Source organism: Triturus cristatus, chromosome 10 (genome assembly GCF_964204655.1).
Source record: "Triturus cristatus chromosome 10, aTriCri1.1, whole genome shotgun sequence".
NCBI lineage: Eukaryota > Metazoa > Chordata > Amphibia > Caudata > Salamandridae > Triturus > Triturus cristatus.
Genome location: NC_140593.1, coordinates 253830463 through 253852063, shown reverse-complemented (window position 1 = coordinate 253852063; position 21601 = coordinate 253830463). Strand labels below are relative to the sequence as shown.

At 41.4% G+C, this 21601-nt stretch overlaps 1 protein-coding gene across 2 annotated transcripts in view; it reads left to right on the top strand.

The window, feature by feature from the left end:
- TMEM196 (transmembrane protein 196) overlaps positions 1-20696 on the top strand; it is a 445343-nt gene extending 424647 nt beyond the window's left edge. For both annotated transcript variants that reach the window (XM_085630035.1, XM_085630034.1), the window contains exon 5: positions 20167-20696. The gene's annotated coding sequence lies outside the window, so the exon portion shown is untranslated. The remainder of the gene's footprint in view (positions 1-20166) is intronic.
- Positions 20697-21601: the final 905 nt, after the last annotated feature.

Sequence of the window (21601 nt, the reverse complement as noted above, 5' to 3'; positions counted from 1 at the left end):
GCAATTGGAAAAACTGTGTAAATATAACAATCATGAAAGGTCAATCAGGAACAAAGCGCAGAGGCAATAACATGAAACAGGTAAATACAATCAAATCTTAAGAAAAGTGTACAGTCATTAATACAAAATATGTACATGCAACCAAAATTTTAAGAACTAGATGATGCAGCAGTGTCCATACTGGTGGCGTTATGAGAATACAGGAAGCTCTTCAATTTCAGCGGATCCTCATAAGTAGTGGTCTTATTATTGAAAGTCACCTTAAAGAGGCAAGGATGAAAAAGTCCAAATCTCGCACCCATGGATCGGAGCTGTGGTCTAAGTGAAAGGAAGTCCTTACGTCGGTCAGCAGTAGACTTTGCATAATCCTGTGAGAAGAAAAGCCGATTACCAGACCAAGTAAGTTGAGGAAGTGCCCTGGCAGCAGACAGAACAGTGAGCAAATCGGTATATTCCAAAAAATAGAGTATAACACCTCGCGGTCTTTTAGCATGAGTGGACGAGAAGCCAGTTGGAGGCGGACCTAACCGATGAGCCCTCTGTATGTTCAAATTGGTGGTTTCCGGCAGCTGGAGAATCTTTGGTAAAAAGGATTTGAAAAATGCTAAGGCATCAGATCCCTCTGAATTTTCCGCCAGGCCATAAATACGGAGGTTATTTCTTCTACTTCTGTTCTCCAAATTCTCAATTTGTTTATGGAGTGCAAACACTTGAACACACAATGGATCAACCTTAGCGACAGAGGAAGCAAGAGTGTCAACATGGTGTTCTAAGAGGGTTACACGACCATCAATATTCGACCACTTATCAGAAAGCAGCTGAAGAGTAGATTTGGTTTCCTCCAAAGTAGACTTAGTTTCTTCAATGAAAGGGCGTAAAGCCCTAATTTCATCCAAAAGTATATCCATCGTAACCGATGAGGCTTGTTTGGGAGGAGAAGGAGGGTCTTTTTTTAGCCTTTTGGTGGAGGCTTTAGTGACGCCACCAGTGTGTGTAAGAGAGACTGAAGAAGAACTTTTAGCTGATGGGTCAGAAGAGTCATCCATCTCTAGACACCTATATCTAGACCCCGTTTGCAGAAGAAATTTACGAGGAGTTGGAGAAGGCTTGCGAAGCTCCTTGTACAATCTGCCCATAGGTGATACAATAAAAGCAGAAGCAATATTCACAGAATAAGAAGATAAGAGAAAATTAAAATGAACAGCAATGAAAAGTCAGCACTGTATTAAAACAATTGAAAGAGCCATGACGAAGAAACCTGTGAGTAAAGCAATATTCATCATAGAACGCAGTAAAAATCTTACAACACTGCAAAGCGACGAAGAATAGGTTTCAGTAGGAGGAACCACAAAATGGCGGCAACAGGTGCATGTATATATGAAGTAAATAAAAATATGTCACTTTAAAGACATAGAACGCGGTCCATGTCTGGTGGATTGTAAAAAAGAGTGTCCGCAAGATAATGTTCACACATACTTCAGCATTGCTGTGAGGAAGAGTGAGGAGCCAGAGTTGAGAGGAAATCCAAGTTGCAAAAAGACACGCTCCAAAAAGAACTAAAACTCCATTTAAAGATGAAAAAAGCACATTGAGACGTGCATTAGGTTATCAAAACGAAGAATAGTCATATCAATCCGCCGTTACCTTCATTAAGCAGGAAGCGCCGTCCGCGATAGTACAGGAGGCTCCGTCAACAAGGAATCAAGATGGCGGACGCGTTACATGAAGTCGGCGCCTCAGATATTCGCCGAAGAAAATGAAGAGCCACAGGCGTACACGGGACGTTAAAGTCGCCTCAGCAGTGCCTCGACCATTCCGAAGTCGAAATTCAAGACTTCTGGGTGTAGAAGACACGTCGGGAGTCTCGCTGCGGTCTCTCCTCACCGCGCTGCCCGGGAGAGCTACATAAGAGCCGCCATCGTCCGCGGGCGCTAGCCACGCGCCCCCCTTCGTTCTTAGCAGTGACAGTCTTCAATATGGGTTCGAGCCGTTCCACACGTTTAGTAGTTTGGGCCGCTCCATCTTCCAGATCTGATACATGCCCTTCTGCTGTGTCCAGTCAGGTTTCGTGGCAATCAATCCGCTCACCGAGCCCGCGAGCCGTCTGTCTAGTGCGTCAAACCTGGTATCTAGCGCCTTAAACCCTGAACGCAATTCTAACAAGAGTGCCGCAGTATTTGGGGGAGCAGCTCCTCCCGTCACACCACCAGACATTTCACCTGCCATGTCTTGAGTTTGCCGGCCCTCCGGCGCTTTCAATGCTTCAAATTGTAGTAAGCACTGCTTAGGGTCTTTCGCCCCATTTTCCTGGGGTAGTAATCTTCACTTCCATACAAACAACAGCACACTGGCTCCACGGGTGCTGCTCCTGCTCTTTTGCACCCTCAAACAATTATTGCAATATTTAATAGATCTTCAGTTGAGGTGGAGATAATGTTTATTTCTAAGGTGTCATGGGTGATTGTAGAAATAAAAATAGGCTTTGAGGGATGTAGCACCTTTTAAGTTCTGTCCAGACTCACCAGCTATATGACTTTCTCACTGGTGGATATGCAGCCTGTGCCACTCTCTCCTCCTTACTGGAGCCCCTTGGTATTTGAATAACTAAGAGACGCCAAACTTTGTTATTTTAATAATCAGGGCAGGAATCCGTCACTATGAGTCCACGGCCGCCTCCCTTCTCAACCTGTGGTGTTTCAGATGTGCTGCAAGGGGTCTCAAAAATTCTGGGTCGTGCTGGTTTGGATGATCGGGTGTGCTCCGGCTGCCGCAGTCACGTTCTGATGCCCCGTGTGGGCTGTCTCCATGCAACACTGTGTAGTCAGCTGCAGCAGTGCTTTTCCCCATTGTAGGCACTCACCGGGGACAAGGAGGGGGTAATTCAGGCAATTGTCGTCCCTCCGTCTCTTCCTCCTGGGAGCCTGCTCCTGGCTACGCAGCTCCCTCTCTGCTAATCCTTGGGGCAAGCCCGAACCTTGACATTACCTGTCTCTTTAGTAGGGATATCAACTGTTGCAATCAAATGATGTCTCAAAATATTGGTTTCTATTTTAAAGGATGATATGAATCCAGAAGCTAATCAATAGCAGATAATAAACATTGATTAGGCTCTCTTTATATTTTACAAGATCATGAACACAAGCAGGGCCTTCACTTTCTTTGAATTGGAATAGACCCCCCCCCCCAACACTTTCAGGAAGTTAACCAGGAACTAAGGCTGCAAGGAAAAAGGTATGGATACTGAGACCTAAACCTGTATGAAAATGACTCAATAACTGGGCAGAGATGCATGCCTGGTAATTGTGATGATTCTATTACCCTCATCTCCCATTTTCACATTCCTGCACACAATCACCTGTGATCAAGATCCAATCACAGTATCAAATATGTCAATCCAACTCCAACATTCATGTGTACAATTTCTGCCTTAAAGTCTAATCTTGTATCAAGACCAGTAGCAACTGGTGACAGTATTGAGTGGTGGGGCAAGGAAACAATCACTGAGAGACACCTGCACTGCCTTTATACTCAGTGCCAAACCTCTCAATCGTGGCCTGGTATAAACAGTACTTATAATGAGCCACGACTGAGATCTCTGGACTTGAGGCTGAAGGCAGTGCAAGTTTCTCACAGTGCCTGTCAGTGGGTCAAAAAAGTAAAGCATAATAAAAGAGTTTACTTACCCACACCGCATGCTCAATGTACTACTTCTGCAGTTCCAGCGGGAGTCTCAGAGCCTCAGCCAACTCCCCTGTACCACTCCAGATGCTTTTCTCATGCTGCTGATAACGTTAACAGTAAGAGAAAAGCACCAGAATTGGTTAGAGTGGGCTCGCTTGACACTCCTTTAGGCACTGGACACTTGTGTCTTCTCTCCACCCAGTTGTCTTAGGCAGCTCAGACGGGAGAGGTTTTAAGTGAGTGTGCAGACTGGCTGTCGCAGGACAGCCGGCCAAAGTGACATGTGCTCTTTAAACTGCTGTCATCACTCCTCTAAGACTCTGCTGCCAATCTCCAGCAACAGCCCTTCCCTGCCCTTGCAGCATGGGCTGCCATAGGAAAAATATAAAATGGTAATAAAAACAGTTAATTATCATTTTATTTTTCACTTTGGCTGCACCTTGAGCAGGGGCAGGGCAATGGTTATTAGCCCATATGGAGCAGCCACCACTGATCAAGACCATAAATGTTAATTATATTACTCACAGATAAACAAGGTAGATAAAACAACTGTTATTGGGTCAACTTTTATGGGTATCTTAATACATTAGTGTGTAATCCAAGTATATTATAAATGTTAATACTTTCAATGATATCCTCAATCTTATCTGTACCTACAAGTAGTACTGTGTCTTAATACACGGCTTATATAATGCAACTATACTAGAATCCATCTGAGAATTATTTATGTTAACCCTCTGAGTGCTAAAGATGATACCATCTAATCTCATTGGGCTTGGCTGCACTGAAGACAAGACAATATTGTCCTTAACAATTAATTGGCTATTCTTTGCTGATATCTCTTAGTCAAAATCTCTATGCAAATATGACAATAATTATATTTGGCATAATTGTCTGATGAGGCTCAGATGCTGTTATTATTATACTGTAATCAGGGACTACCATAATAATATGTAATACCACTATTGATTCATAGGTTTATATTCTCAGAGAGTTGTTCATATCTACCCAGAAGTTGAGTTACATGCCCAAAACGGTGTGGACCCACACTGAACAACAGAATTAGACATGCACTTTTCCTTTGAACTGCTGCGTTCAGAAGTTGTTTCTCTTTGTACTGGGTTATATTACACACATTTTAGATGCTCTATGGGCCTTTAGATAGGTGCTCAGGCACTAACTTGTGGGTTTATGTAAAAACTAATCAACTATTGTTTTCTCTTGACTTCACATACAATGGCTATACAGTGACAACTTTCCATTCCCGCTTCTAGGTTGGGGTTCTTGCAATGGACCATTGCTTTATAAGCGGCTTATGAGATACCATTACTAGTAACCTGTAGACTTTCAGTATGGTGGAATAAACATGACATCTTCTCTTTCCTGCTTCCATTAAGTGGATATGCCTTGGACTGTTAATTCCATAAGTGACCATTCTTACTACATTCTCTATCCGGCTAACGCTGCCATGACCCTGAAAGCAAATACATTGAGAAGATTGTATCTTGTGCCGTTCTTCAACAAGACCTCAGTTCACATTATTATTTTATAGATGGGTGACTTCAAAGGTACACAACAATACGCTTCCAGAATGTGATGTTACGTTAACAGCTTACTTTTCCTGGCATCTTTTAAATACTTTGCTTTGTTTGTTCTACACTCTCCCATTTACATTTTTGTAGGGATTGCTTCTTTTAGGAATGCCACAGTCTAAGAAATTGTTTTGTGTTCATTATGATTTCCTGGAATTTTTTCTTAAATCACTTTTTGTATTTGTTTCTACTATAGCAATGTGCATACCACATTTCCATAATTATGACACCAGAGTTTCATATAGTAGATTATAGCATTAGCACAGACCATCCCATCTCCATTGCTTTACTCCTACCTTTTAGATTGCACCATTTTTACGTGGATAATGGACCAGTTGACCTCCTTTGGCCCACTTAGACAGATGATTTGTTCCTCTCTTAAGCCATCTTCTTCTGGATGACCTCACCAGGAATTCCATTTCTGTGGAACAGAAATGTGCTTACCTTTGGACATTTTGTTCCAATTATCTCCCTAATCCCACGGATAGTGTCTGGATAATAAACTACATAGGATACTGCTACTACGAGACACCTATCAGGACACATTCCTTCTCTAGTAGGGTTTCTCCTAATGCAGTTCCAAATTCACTTATGATTTCACCCAGATGTGGTTTTAACGTGACCATTAACCACCTTCTGACAGACTCTGACCAATAGTCCCTTCCTTGCTTAAGATATATTCTCTTCCTTCCTTCCTCGCAGACGGGCAGATATACCCTAGGATCCCCTTTAACAATTGTTACAAATGGACCCCAGTCGCTATTTGCCTTCTCTTTACAAATGGTTAACTTAAGCACAACTCCTAACTACCTTTCTCGCTACATGGAAAATGGCAAGCCTGGTTGTTGGTCCATCGCTTCTAATTTCATAATGTGCATATCATTTCTACTGGCTTTTTGTCATGAAAATGTGATTACCATGGTTGATTAATCACATGCTGACTGTCACATTTAAAATGAATTTATGAATATACCATGCTAGATGTGCTACACAGAGTGTGAAATAATGGGATTTGTAAGTAAACTCTATTAAGAATAAATATTTACAAATTCAAAATGGTTACAGATATGATCATAACTGTATACAGTTAAAGCATTTAAAAGCACCAGGCCTATGTCCCGCATAGGGGGTAAAGCATACATATGCTGCTCATACACAGATACTGATTGGAGATATCTATAAGGAACAAAGAAATCACCAACACAATTTATCAACAACATTGTCTATACTCATTGGGATCGTACGCACTTATGTATCTTAGACTGAAATTTGTTGGCAAAGTTATGTTATGTAGTGTATGCATTCTTAACATTGTTAGAAAATTAATTGTATCTTATCCAGTTATAACTTTATTATAAAATGTATAAGTTCTAAGGACAGGACGCCTGAGAGAATCTTTTGAGTCCCCTTCTTAAATGGTGCCCTCCTAGTAGTGAGAGTGCCACCCTGCACAGTTACTATGCATGAAATGTACAAAGTGCTTCTTTAGGTGGCTCAGTTAGGAGTGAAAAAGCAAAAAGGTCCTTGGTAATCTTGTAAATCATGATCGTAGATGAGATTAGTGTTTAGGAGAGCAGCAATACACAAAACTCCTTCTGACATCAGGAAGGGAATGATCCATGTGAATATATCCAGAAGCAGATCCAGAAGAAGGTTTCATCTGCAAGGGCCCAAAATATAGGACAAAAAGGTTAACGGAAGTGTAATACATGAAATGAAAAATAAGCGAACATATGCGTTGTGATACGCCCTTCTCTTGCCAATGCTTCCTTTAATATCATAGTAACAGGAATTCATATTACAGAGAAAGGCTCCGCCTTATCAAGGTTTGAAAATCTCTCCTAAGATCCTAGGCGCAATCCACCATCTTGGAGAGGGCAGACTATAAAACAAGTGCATACCCTTTTTCTAAGATTCGAGGCAGTCAGATGTCTGAGTGCTGCGTCTCAGTGTACTCTGGCTGGCTGACAATGAGAGCAGTGATCCTACCTCTTTGGCATATGCAGGGCATCTTTGTAAGCTCCAAGTAAGCTTTCAGAACATATATAACAATAACAAACTCTGTATTCATTTGCATAGTTAGGTAATAGAAAAAAATGTTAATGACATTTTAGGGTTTACAAACAAACTTCCATTCTCATCAAAAATACATTTTCTAGTTTGTAAGCCAAAAGAAAAGGGCCTACCATCTTTTCTCTTCATGATTTTCTAGCACCTTATATGTTTTGTAGTGTTGGTGCTGTTGTACAATTTTGAGTACATTTATAGCTGTATACATGTAAGCAATAAATATGTGTGGTTGCTTTGGCTAGTACACAACAAGGATATTTCTTTTTTGATAACACTGCAAGTAAATGGGGCTCAATTCATAATCATATTTTAGAAAGCTAAAAGTCTGCTTTATATATTTTATTTTATTATTTAAAGTATACAAACGTTTGCAGGCAAAAATACAATCTAACTAGGTAACAATTATAATTCACTTGACAATACTGAAAAAGAATATTACCCTCTTTGCACACAGGGACATTTAAAAAAAATCATACCAGCCATATATTATCAGTCAATCAATCTGCATTTGTAGAGCGCAGCAATGTCACCCTAGGGGTATCTCGGCGTTGGTGTGCAAGGTCTCTGTCAAAAAGCCACATCTTGAGTTTTTTTCTTAAGTCCGCCTGGGAAGTGCTGTTCGAAGGTGGAGGGACAGGTCATCTCAGGACTTGGCGGTGATGTAGGAGAAGGAGCAGCCACTGCTGTGGCTGCGATGGATGCAGTGGGTGTGTGCACAGCCTAGTGAGGAGGAGCCAGGTGGCTTGTGGTTTGATGGAAGTTAAGTTGGTGGTTGATATAGGCAGGTGCTTGATTGTGTAGGGCTTTGCAGGTGTGTGTGAGGATCTTGAACTGGCATCCAGCATCCCTTTTGGATGGGGAGCCTGTGGAGGTTTCAGAGGTGGTGAGTGATGTGGGTCAAATTGGGGAGGTCCAGGATAAATCTGACTGCAATGTTCTGCATGGTGTTGAGGCTTCTGAGGTGCTGGGTGGAGAGGCCTGATTAGAGTGTGTTGCAGTAGTCAAGGCACCTTGTGATGAGGGCCTGGGTGACAGTCTTTCTGGTGCTGACTGGAATCCATCTGAAGATCCTGTGGAACAGGCAGAGGGTGTGGAAGCAGGAGGAGGTGACTGCATTGACTTGTTGTTTAATGTTTGGTTTGCTGTTGAATATGATGCCTAGGTTCCATGCATGGTCTAGTGGCATTAGTGGCATGGGTATAGGATTAAGTTTTGCTGGCCACCAGCTTTGGTTCCATATGGATGTGTTTTCCCCAAAGATCAGCACTTGTTTCTTGTCAGAGTTGAGTTTCAGGCAATTGGCTCTCATTCAGCTGCCTAGATTGGTCATGGCATCACAGACGCTTGTTCTGGTGGTGGAGGGGTCTTGGGAAAGCAAGAGAATGAGTTGTGTGTCGTCTGTTTAGGAATTATGTTGAGGGCATTTTATCTGACCATGAGTCATGCAGGTATTGAGCAATGTGGGGATGAGGGATGATCCCAGGGGTAAGTCGCATATGATGTTCTTGGGTTCGGAGGTGTAGTGAGGCAGCTGGATGCTCTGTTTGCATCCTGTGAGGAAGGAGGCTATCCACTTGAGGGAATTTTTCTGTATGGTGATATTGTAGAATCACCTGTAGACCTGTTGATGAGGGTGTGGTGGGATACGATGTTGAATGCAGCAGAGAGGTCGAGGAGGAACAGGACTGCAGACTCCCCGTGGTCTAGGAGGGTTCTGATGTCATCTGTAGAAATGATAAGTGCTGTCTCTGTGCTGATGATTGCCTCTGAATCCTGATTGGGAGGTGTCAAGCAGGTAGTTCAGTTACAGGAATTTGATGAGCTGTTGATTGATGGCCTTCTAGAGTACTTTGACAGGGTAAGATTGAAAGGAGATCGGGCGATAATTTTTGAGTTTGCTGGGGTCAGAGGAGGATTTCTTTAGGAAGGGTCTGATCTCTGTGTGTTTCAATCTATCCATAAAGGTGATAGAGGTGTTGAGAATGCTGGTGAGTTCCGTGCTGATTTGGTTGGTTTCGAGGTTGATAGTTGGTTGGGGCAAGTTTCAGTGCGTACTCAGAATTCGATGGATGACATGATGGCCATGATGGTCTGTGTGGTGAGTTGAGACCATATGGTGATCATTCTGCTGGTGTGCGCTAGTTATTTGAGGCTGTTCTAGTTTGAGAGCATTGGGTTGGGGGTTGAAGTTGTTGTAGGTGGTTGCATTCTTGCTGTGGAAAAAGTCTGAGAGTGTGTCGCACAGTTCTTGGGAGAGGTGGATTGTGTTTTCTGTGGCTGCCGGGTTGGATAATTCCTTAATAATAGTAGCATTTATAAATCGCAAACAGCTACCTCAAGCAGAGGTGTCTCAGTGCTGAGAGGAGATCAGGTACGGGAACTGGGCCAGTAGCTATCCCTGGCTAAAGAGCCACGTCTTCAAGATCTTCCTGAACTCATGTTCTGTTTCCATCAAGCGCATAAGTGATGGCAAGGAATTCCATAGCCTGGTGATCCTCATTGAAAAAGATCTTCCTCCCATTCGGGACTTAGCAAAGCAAGGTACACAGAGCAGATCCTGGGAGTTTGATCTTAGTGTACGTTTAGGTAAGTATGAGCACATGCTATGTCTGAGATACCTAGGTCCTTTGTTGCATAGGGCAGGAAAGGCTAGGGTCATGGACTTGAACTCAATTATTTTTGCAACTCGGAGCCAATGCAGTTGCCTTATATGCGGGGAGATATGGTCGCGGAACGGTACCCATTGGATGAGTCTCGCTGCTGCGTTTTGTACCATCTAAAGTCTGTGGATCAGGTATGAAGGTAGCCCAAGATACAAACTGTTTGCATAGTCCAGCTGGCGAAGTCACAGTCACAAGGACTACAACCCTGTGGCTTTCCTCTAGTAAGAGGTGCAGGAATTTTCTTAAACTTCTTAGTTTCCCAAAGCAGGATGAAGAGATGTGCCGGACTTGAGTTTCAAAAGATAGGTCAGAGTCCCATTTGATACCCAAATTCCTTGCAGACTTTGCTGGAATTTATGGTGAGCCCAGTTCAACCGGACACCATAACCCTGGGGACGGGGGAGGCCTGGCCAAAAAATAAGACCTCCGTCTTATTCGCATTTAGTTTATGTTTGTTGATGTTCATCCAGCATGCAATGTCCTTCAGACACCCCGTTAATCTGGAAAACAAATCCTCAGAGTGGTCTTTGACAGAGAACACCAACTGGGTGTCATCTGCATAAGAGACTGCCTTCACTTTCCAAGTAGCAATGAGAGTGAAAAGTGGCACCAGATAAGTTTTAAAAAGCCGAGGGCTAAGGGCAGAGCCCTGTGGCACACCGCACCATAATAGGTAAGATCAGATTGATGTGGTTGGAGAAAGAGTCTTTGAGAGCGGGCTGTGAGGTCGGACCGGATCCACGCAAGTACTTCCCTCTTCAGGCCTACCTGTTTGAGTCTATCCAAAAGAATGTGATGAGCAACCGTGTCTAAAGCCGCTGTCATGTCTAAGAGGATCAGCATTGCTGATGCTCTTGCATCCACCGACATTCTCACTGATTCCGCCACCTCTACCAATGCGTTCTCAGTGCTATAACCGGACCGGAAGCCAGACTGAGTATCATGTAAGATGTCTTGTGCCTCGATGAAGTTAGCAAGTTGACGTTGAGCCAATTTTTTAACATTTCTGAGGGTAAGGGTAGCAGTGAAATTGGACGGTAATTGCCAAGCTCCATGGGATTGGCATTCAGCTTTTTCAGCAGAGGTAGTAAGAATGCATGCTTCTGAACCTCAGAGAAGATGCCGGAAGATAGCAACGTGTTCCAAGTGTGGTTTAAAACTTGGTTAATCCAGTGAGCCAAAGATCTAAAAAGCTTGGGTGGGCATAACGTCTGCGCGGCCTCATGACACCACTCCAGGGCATCATACTCAAAGCCTGGTCCCTCTGCAAACACGCAACAGGAACCTGTGACACCGTCACCACCCTCTCCCCTAATGTTGCATTCATTACTAAAACCGGGGCAGAAACAAGCAGACAAAAAGGCAGGAAACAGATTTCAAGAAACGAGCAGAAAAGGCAAAAAGAGGGCAATAAATGAGCAGAAAGGTGGAAAACAGAGCAAGAAATCAGCAGAAGAGGCAAAAAGGGCAATAAACAGGCAGAAAAGGCAAACAACAGAGCAAGAAACGTGCAGAAAATGCAAAAAGAGGACAAAAAACAAGCAGAAAAAGAGGACCATAAATTAACAGAAGAGGCAAAAAGCAGGTAAGAAACGGGCAGAAAAGGCAGAAACTGAGGTCACGAAATGAGCAGTAAAGGCAGAAACAGAGGGCAGTAAGTGATAAAGCAGAAATAGTGTAGCAGACTGTGGGCAAGCTGGACAGGAGACCTGTAGCAGGGTGAGCTGGCATGATATATTATATGTATTTTGTTAAAGCAGAATATGACATCCAGCATGGTGTAAATACAGACAGTTCAATTTACTGGATAACGTATGTATGTGATGCAATAGTCGAAACCTACATATACCTCCTTGCTTGTACTACAAATAGCTAAGTAGTCTAGTATTCTTTGTTTCTCAAATTTGATCATCAATCTTCACAGCCTCCAAACATGGGGCCCTATGTAGAGTTTTGGAGTTTTTTCTCTGACAAAAAGACAGAAATCATGTCTTCCATATTATAAATGCCATAGACTATAATGCACTTGTAATATGGGAAACGGGAAATCTGCCACGTTTGTGGTAGATTAAGAAAGTGGGAAACCCAATATACCTTTGAAGGCTTGGGCAATTCAAATATTGTAAAGTCAAGATGCCTACAAGGGATTTTATTCGGAACGGATAATTTTTAAAACTTTATGCTAGAATTACTTGGTAGCTCAGTCTAATCAGATCTTGAACCAAAAAGTCACAAATTCAATTATTCACTCATTGTAACAGAAAAAAACAGAGAAAAAACACGGGGATATCTTTCTTGTAAATATGTAAATAATTTTTATATATAAAATTGAAAAGGGTACAATTGATCAAATATCAATTGAGCAATTAATCATGAAAGAATTTTTTACAATTTAAACTACTAATCATGAATAAAAACATCCGTTCCAACAAAATCAATATAAAAAAAGTAACATATCTCCTGCTACTAAAAGCAGTCACTTTATATACAATGAATATTTGCGGAATTAGATGGTGATGTCGACGTTTCGGTCTTTCGTGGCGTTAGTCCATCAGACTATCTTCAGGAAGATGGAAATTGTATATAAAACAGACCCCTAGGTAAACATAATGCATTCAATTCCATTTATGTAAACAAACCTAAACTGTATCTAAATGATAAAACTATTAATCAAGATAAACCGTGTGAAAAGAATAAAATAGTGACCAAAATACATCATCATTGTATGCTAGATTTGTCAATTATGTAAATTGTATTATTCCTATGCTTACTTTCTTGGAGGTCCACCTATTGAATAGAACCTGTTGCGATTTGTTTAAATTTCAATGAGTCAGATTTACTCCACCACTTGAATGTCGGAGTTTTATCACTGCAGAATTAAAATATATGTCTTATTGAGAAAAAATACATTGTATCATGTGATCTTAACGCCATTTACAGGTTGTATATCAAGCATACCTGATCGGGTTATTCAAGACCCTTTCCAGCAAAGGAGTGGCAGTTTTCCAAGGGAAATTAATTCACCTCAAGTTTTCAATGCTGTATTGATCGCTATGAAATAAAGATGATGTTCAGTGATATGCACTTACAAAAGTGCTGCTGATCTCATTCACGTGTTGTAATTGAAAGAGCATGTTACTTATCTAATCCGCCCATTTACATTAATGTCTTTAGATGCCATTTGAATATTGTTCTCTCATTTTTAATTATTACACATAGAGAGCAATATTAAATAATGAAGCACATTTTTGCATGACTCTTTTACACGAGAAGCAGCTCTCATGTAGGGCCATATGTAGGTAGCTAAATACCGGCCGGTAACGGCCGAAAATCGGTAATTTTCCCGTTACCGACCGGTATTTAGCCCTTTCTAGTGTAGGAGGCAGGTTTTAAGGATTCGGTAATTTACCGATTCCTTATTTTAAGGAATCGGTAAAATACCGAATCCTCATTTTAAGGAATCGGTAAAATACCGAATCCTTAAAAGCTATGTAGGAGGCACTCAAGTGAGTGCATTTTTGCATTCAGGATTCGTTATTTACCACCAACTACAAGTTGGTGGTAAATACCGAATACCTTTAAGAAAGCAATAATTTGCTTTTCTCAAGGTGCCATGTGGCAGACATACATGCCCTTAGGGCATGTATGTGCGCCACATGTGCACACATGCACGATTCAGGGGTGCAACAGGGTGTCAATGTGACACCCTGCCACCCTTGAATATGCTCCCCCTATTACCGATTCGGTATTTACCGAATCGGTAATAGTGAATGGCTTCCCATTCATTCCTATGGGCCTCCAGGCCCATAGGAATAAATGGGAAGGTGATTCCTTATTACCGAATCGGTAATAACGAATATTACCAATTCAGTATTTTTTACCGAATTATTAGCTACATATGAAATACCGATTCCTAAATACTGAATCGGTGAAATTCGGTATTTAGGAATCGGTATTTCATATTTACCTACATCGGGCCCGTAGTCTCTTATTTTCAACCGATCATTTGTCTCATGAGAAACACGTTCTTTAAAAGAACCGTTTTTACTTGACTTATAAAATCAAAAATCTTGCTTATGGTTGTCTCGTGCTTATCCAATTTACATTGTTACCTAGATAGTTGCAATTCACGGTTAACAATATGGAAACATAAGAGAGAAGTAGTGGGGGTGCTCATATTTGACTCAGGTCGGAAAAAACTACTATTCACACAATGTTCAAAAATGTAGTGAACGTTGAGGAGACGGTTAATTTAAATTCTATTCTCCCTTCGTTGAAGGTGGTCAAAACATAGAATGTTACGGCATTTCTCTACTGCCGGCTTTTGGAATCGGTGTACGTGGACTTCAGTATCGAACAAACAAACGTATTTCTACAGAGTTTCTTGACCGACAGAGGGAGATGCATCGCATAATTACTTACAACGGCTCTCGGTTGGTTCGAAGCTGACTCTCGCATGGGCATCAATCCTCTAGAATGTACACAAACTAGAGCCAAAAGGGTTGGCATACCTTATACCTTGTGACCCCGGAAGTTCATCCCACCCCTCTGTAACTTGAAGTACGAGTTGCATAGGCAACCCAGATCCCCCAACGGGGTCAGACGGGCTAGGGTGGAGTATAAGCAGGCAATTTTGGATAGAAAACGCATCCTGCGGCAGGAAACATGGGAAACACTCCACGCAGCAGCCCAACAAAAATACAGTGCAGCATTTTGGAGGGCAATAAGGGCTCCCTTTCTATAAGAGGGAGACGGTCCATCTATCGAGATCGCAATATCTGAGGACGTCTGGGTCAATCACTTTTCTAAGGTGTATAATGAACAAGACAACCCAGTTTTTCAACCGCCTGTAACACCCCCAGTTCAGATTAATAAGGGAGAGCTACAAGTTACCCTGGATGAAGTGCACAGTGCCATTTCTCGTAGCCTCGGGGGTAAGGCTCCAGGACCAGATGGAGTGCCAGTTGATTTATTCAAAGCCAATGTTTCACTCTGGGGTCCTATAATAACCCAAGTTATAAATGCTAGTATTAAGACATCAGTACCAAAGACCTGGGTGGAATCTATCATCGTTCCAATTTTCAAGAAGGGGGATCGCCATGACCCGGGGTGTTACAGGCCGATCTCCCTACTTGATTCAAAGATTAAGGTGGTAGGACGTGTGATCCTGGAACGACTGCAAGATTGGGCAGAAGAAAAACAGATCATTTCTGACTTACAGTATGGCTTCCGAGAAGGGTTAGGCACCATAGAGCAAAGCCTTAATTTATCTATTTTTATAGGTAAATATATACAATTAAAAAACGGTTGTTTGTACCTGGCGTACATGGACCTTACCACAGCCTTTCAATCTGTAAGGCACGGGAGACTGTGGGTGATCCTAGCAGATATGGGGGTGGACCCAAATATTCTAATCTTCCTGCAGTGTTTATATAGAGGAGCTTCTGCCAGTGTCCGTTATGGACAGGGTGGGGAAGGCACCAGATCATTCCCCATCAGAAGAGGGGGTCAGACAGGGTAGTGTCCTGGCCCCGTTCCTTTTTAATTTGTATACAAATGGCCTTGGCAAAGTACTGCTTAATCAGGGTCAAGATTTCCCTCAAGCTGGTGGGCGACCTATCTCAGCCCTTCTTTACGCCGATGACGCTGTTCTAATGGCGCACACGCAAAATGGCTTGCAAAAGGCCTTGGATACATTTAATGATTTTATGAAAGACTTAGGGTTAAGCATTAATGTCTCTAAGACATTTATTATGAGATGTGGTAAAGGGATCCAGAGGGTGAGGGAAATTTTTCTGGATGGAAACAAGTTAGCCACCACCAAGAATTTTAGTTATCTCGGCATTCTAGTAAATCGAAAAGACACCTGGTCTCAGATGTTAACCGCGAAAAGACTCGCGTTTACTAGAACGAAGACAGCCCTAGTCTCCTTTGCCAAGAAACTAGAGCGGAAGCCGCCACTGGAGCTTTTGCAAATATTCAAAGTAAAGTGTATCACAGCTACAATGTATGGGGCAGGTGTGTGGGGTTTGGTAATACCTACCCACTGCAGCTGGTGGAGAATTCTTTTTTGCGTTATATTCTGTCAGCCCCCCCCATCCACGCTCTCCTACACATGCCATGAGGAGCTGGGTCTCCCTATTATTTCAGACCTCCTCAAATTGGAACCAGTTCTTTTATGGCATAGGATTTGGACTAAGGAGCAGACCAAGTTGAATAGAGAGATTTTAAATGATAGCATGAGCTTGGATGGGGCCGACAAGATCCCTTGGATTAAATATATATGTAATTTTATGAAAGACCAAGGGCATCCGGAATACATTGTGGACCCCGTTACTATGCTGTCAGTATCGAGAAAGACCCTAAAGTTAGAGAGTCTTCAATTATTGAGTTCAATACGACTGGCAGAAGAAGTGCTAAATCCTAGTGTTAGGCAGCATCAATTATTGCTTACATGTATGGGGATGGAGCCCTACTTGTTATATGTCCAAGGAATATTTGATAGGATGCTTTTAACAAGATTTAGATTGGGAGTCGTACATAGATTACTGTCAATACCAACTATGAACGACTGGTCACGAACTCTGATACCCTGCCCGTGTGACAACCACTCTGAACAGTCTACGATCCACCTACTCCTATTCTGTAAATTTTACGTAGAGTTGAGGAAAGTCTATTTACTTCCACTTTTAAAACATCTGGGCGTAAGGCAATGTCGCCCAGCTTTTATTTGGCTGCAGCTTCTGGTAGATGAACACACTGCGTGAAGGGTGGCCAAGTTTTAAAAAAAGGCGATCCAGCTGAGGAAAAATATAGTATTTGAGGTGTAAATTGTGCGCACTAGCTCCCGTGATGGTGCTGGATCCATTTTTAATGTGTAATTATATCGAAATGGGTTAAGATAGTAATTAAATTATTATTTGATTTTATTGTGTGTGCTTTTATGATTGGTATATTAACAAATAAAGCTTTCCTTGACTTGACTTGACAATCTATGGCCTTTATCCCGGATGTATTACTGCGCTAGATATTATAACGTGGCGGCCATCTTAGCCTAACTAAGCTAAATACAGTTGTGTTGGGTTATAACACATTTTGTTGATTTATAGAGCCAACATTTGGATTGTATTATATTGTGGACCAATGGATACTCATACAAAGTAGGTAGACATTGCCATTAGGTTACATACATCAAATCGTTTCTCAGACTTAAATCCATTATAAATATGGAAACAAAGATACACAAGTACGCATAATTCCTTGAATTGCTGTCACATATTAGTCTATATTTAAAACTTGTTTGGCAATGCTTACAATCTATATCAAAGAAAGGTGGTAAATATCATCAACATCTAAAAAAGTGCATGTATGACTGTAATAATTTTGGTGGAGATAAAACTTGCCTATTAAGTACTGACATCAGTGATCTATTTTGTTGAATGACAGACATTGCGCTGGGGGTCCGTACCGTACATATGGGGGTGGGGTGGGGGTCCACACCGTACATACGGGGGGTCGGGTGTGGGTACGCTCCGTACATACACGGGTGGGGGTACGCTCTGTACATACACGGGTGGGGGTACGCTCCATACATACATGGGTGGGGGTACGCTCCGTACATACACGGGTGGGGGTATGCTCCATACATACGGGGGGGTGGGGTGGGGGTCCGCACCGTACATACGGGGGGTGGGGTGGGGGTCCGCACCGTACATACACGGGGGCTGGGGGTACGGCCCGTCCATCCGCGGCCTGGGGGGGTGGTCGGCGCGTACATACGGGGGGCTGGGGGGGTTCGGCGCGCACATACGGGGGCTGGGGGGGGTGCGGCGCGTACCGGGCCCCCAATTCTGCTCGCATTGCGGCGTACTTCGCTTTTCCGGCACTTTTTGGGTGCCGTAAAAATATTGCCGTCTGGATTGCTGTCGGTTCGAATCGTACTTCCTGGTTCGTGAAACGCAGCCTGAATGCGTCCCGACGTCACGTCGGCACTGTCCCGGATCACATTGGTATGTATTTTTTCGTCGGTCGGTGTTTTTTACGATTCGTACGGAAATGGTGTTTCCGTGCGAATCGTACTTGCATGTTTGTAATGTTTTTTTTCCCGAGTATGAGTCGGACGGAGAAAACGCTCCGACCGACGGTTCGTACCCGGTTTTTCCAGGATCGGAATCGGCCCCTAAATGTTTTATTTATATAAATAATTGGATCTTGATCCTTTTGATAATAGTTGACAAACCTAGCATACAATGATGATGTATTTTGGTCACTATTTTATTCTTTTCACACAGGTTATCTTGATTAACAGTTGTATCATTTAGATACAGTTTAGGTGTGTTTACATAAATGCAATTGAATGCATTATGTTTACCTAGGGGTCTGTGTTATATGCAATTTCCATCATCCTGAAGATAGTCTGACGGACTAACTCCACGAAAGACCGAAATGTCGACATCACCATCTAACTACGCAAATATTCATTGTATATAAAGTTACTGCTTTTTGTAGCAGGAGATATGTCACTTTTTTATATTGATTTTGTTGGAATGGATGTTTTTATTTATGATTAGTAGTTTAAATTGTAAAAAACTCTTTCATGATTAATTGCTCAATTGATTTTTGAATAAATGTACCCTTTTCAATTTTATATATAAACATTATTTACATATTTACAAGAAAGATATCCCCGTGATTTTTTTCTCTGTTTCTTTCTGTTACAATGAGTGAATAATTGAATTTGTGATATTTTGGTTCAAGATCTGATTAGACATAACTACCAAATAATTCTAGCATAAAGTTTTAAAAATAATACGTTCAGAATAAAATCCCTTGTAGGCATCTTGAGTTTACAACGTTTGTGGTAGAGCATCATACCAGTCACACTGTAAATGAGGCCCATAGTTAGCAGTGCTTAATTCAATCAAACTAATGAATTAATGTTCACAAATAGGACGATCTTTCAGTAGAAATAACTGGGCACGAAAATACAAAACAAAAATTCACCCTTTGGTCGTAAATTGAAATTACAGATTTGTGATAAGTCCTATAACCATTTACCTCTTAAATCCTTCAGGGGAAGCACTTGCTGCCTGAAATGCTTTTACTGCAAACATAGGAGGGGAAGTTTATCCAACTCCTCTGTGTAATATACTGTAATGGATTTAGGTGTCATCTGTAAAAAATGTTGAATGTAGAGTTCTTAGATGTTACTTTAAGTAATGTTGAATGTACAACTTTTATTATTAGAATGTTGGTACATGGCTCTTGTTAGAATCTGCATATGAACCTTACTACACTCTGCCACTCAACTGAGTGCACCCATGCTCTCTCTCTCTACAACCATGAAACATAAAGCAAAGGTTAATCAGTCATGCCAATGCACTTCTCTGCAACTACAGATTTCATCAGTATGAGTATATATGACCATATCCAGATTCTATGCAACAGGATACAACATCTGTGACTGTATTTTTTTGTCTCCTAAATTAGAATGACAAGATTCAATGAAAGATGTCATTATGGCTCAATGTATTCAATGTAATTGTGGACACTTTCCTAATTTGTAAAAAATAAAAATCATCCAAAAGGAAAAGATTCTCAATAAATCAAACAAAAAGCACTCAAGTTTGTAAAACACAAATATCTTACTGTGTCAATCTAAACAATGACAACGCGGCAAGTATTTTAAAACACATGAATGTAACAGACCACTCAAATTAAAACAATCACTAAAGTCTGAAAACAGTTCAAGAATAAAAGACCATGGCATGAAAATAAAATGTGTTTTTTTCTGGCCACCTATCACCCCAACCTGTAACATGACACCTGTTTTATTTCATCTATAATATGAGCCTACTGCCCTGGAAAGCAAGAATTCTAAAGCTGGTTTGTCCAGCATTGTGTCTTCTTTTGGTAAACAGACAGACAGACAGGTGTTATCAAAAGACAAAACAGTGATTTGTGTGTGCTTCTAACTCTGATTATTGATTTTATATGTAGTCCAGCTTCAATTTGGTATTTTACAGTCGTTTCAACTACAATTATTGCTATCCTAAAAAAGGTGCTTTCTAGAAAGAACATGTCTATTCTCTGTCTGTGAAAAGTTGAACTGATTTAAACACTGTTTTTTAACATCAATATTCTCTTTGATTTTCTAACAGGAGATACAAGACAATATAAATTATGGAGGAACACAGCTTTCCTATAATGGAAGAGTACAAATCATACATAGCGATCAGGACTACCATTATTAGGATTTTTCTGCAATGAAGGAATTGATTGAAATACTACAATGGACTGTAGCTGGCATCAATTCCTCCATTTTGTCAACTGAGAATGCAGCTGTTAAAAATGATTTTTACTTCTTGGATTTTGCTAATAAATATTCGTCTTTTTTGGCTGAAAGGATTTCTGGAAGTTTTGCTATATTTTAAAAAGACTTTACAAACTGTTCCGTTTTTGAATTTTTAGAGTATGTAACAGAAACGTAATGTGAAAATGCACAATGACTTTTCTAAGAGCATGTAAATTAGACTTATGAAAGGCTAGCATTTCAAAAGTATAGTAGAAGTTTCAACTTTGAAAATGCTGGTAGAATGATATTGACTTTTAAGAGATCCAATGTGTTCTGAATGCCCTCAATGAAAACCTCATCAATGCCTTGTTGCCCTGAAAGTGTACATAATGACTATTTGTGAATGAAGTATATTTTGTAACTTGTTAATAAAAAATAGAAATAACAATTATGCTCATGATTCAACAAATGTACCTGCTTTTTCTTTTACATACTTGTCATATTTTACAAAGGTTTTCATAAATCATACCAGATTTGTGCAAGTTTAAAATGCTACACTGTTCCTGATAGCATAAGAGATAAGGTAGATGTTTGCATCGCACTAACTCGCAACTCCACTATGTCCACTTGCTTGGACATTTGTCCTGAAGTGAGGCTAAAATCATCAATTCAGCAAAGTTTCAATGACAGTAAAGCCAACAGAAATGACAGAGAAGGAGTAGGGTTGCAAACCATGAAGGTTTATTAATAAGTCTGGATAGTGAAGTCTGCTCTGCTCTCAGAGTTTGTGGCGTTTTCCGCACTCCGCGTTACGCGGAGGTCTGAAATACCATGCTCTGCATAGCGTATTGAATATTTTTTCCTCGCAATCGCTCGTCAACATCAAGTTGGTGAGTGCGAGCAAGGAAAATCCACCTCCCAGCGAGATACTTTCCTCATTCGCGCTCCTCAATGTTGAGTTGGCGAGCGCGAGGGAAATCAACCTCCCGGCAAGATATCTCAATGCGGGTGGTCAGAATTCTCAATGTGAGTGGCCACGTATGGTTGCAACCGCTCACGTAGAGAAAATGTCCGTTCGTGTTGAGAATGCTCCCACTTGAGTAGAAAATCTACTCAAGGTGCAGAAAGGAAGCAGCGCCCCACTTGCCCTGTGCATGGTGCTGTTTGCGATAATTTCACAGTGCAGACAAACACCCTGCACTGAAAATTACAGCGAACTGTATTTTTCTAAAGCACTCCGCCATGTTCATTTACAAAGGTGAACTTCTTCAAGGCCTTCGAACTCAAGGACCACAATAGTT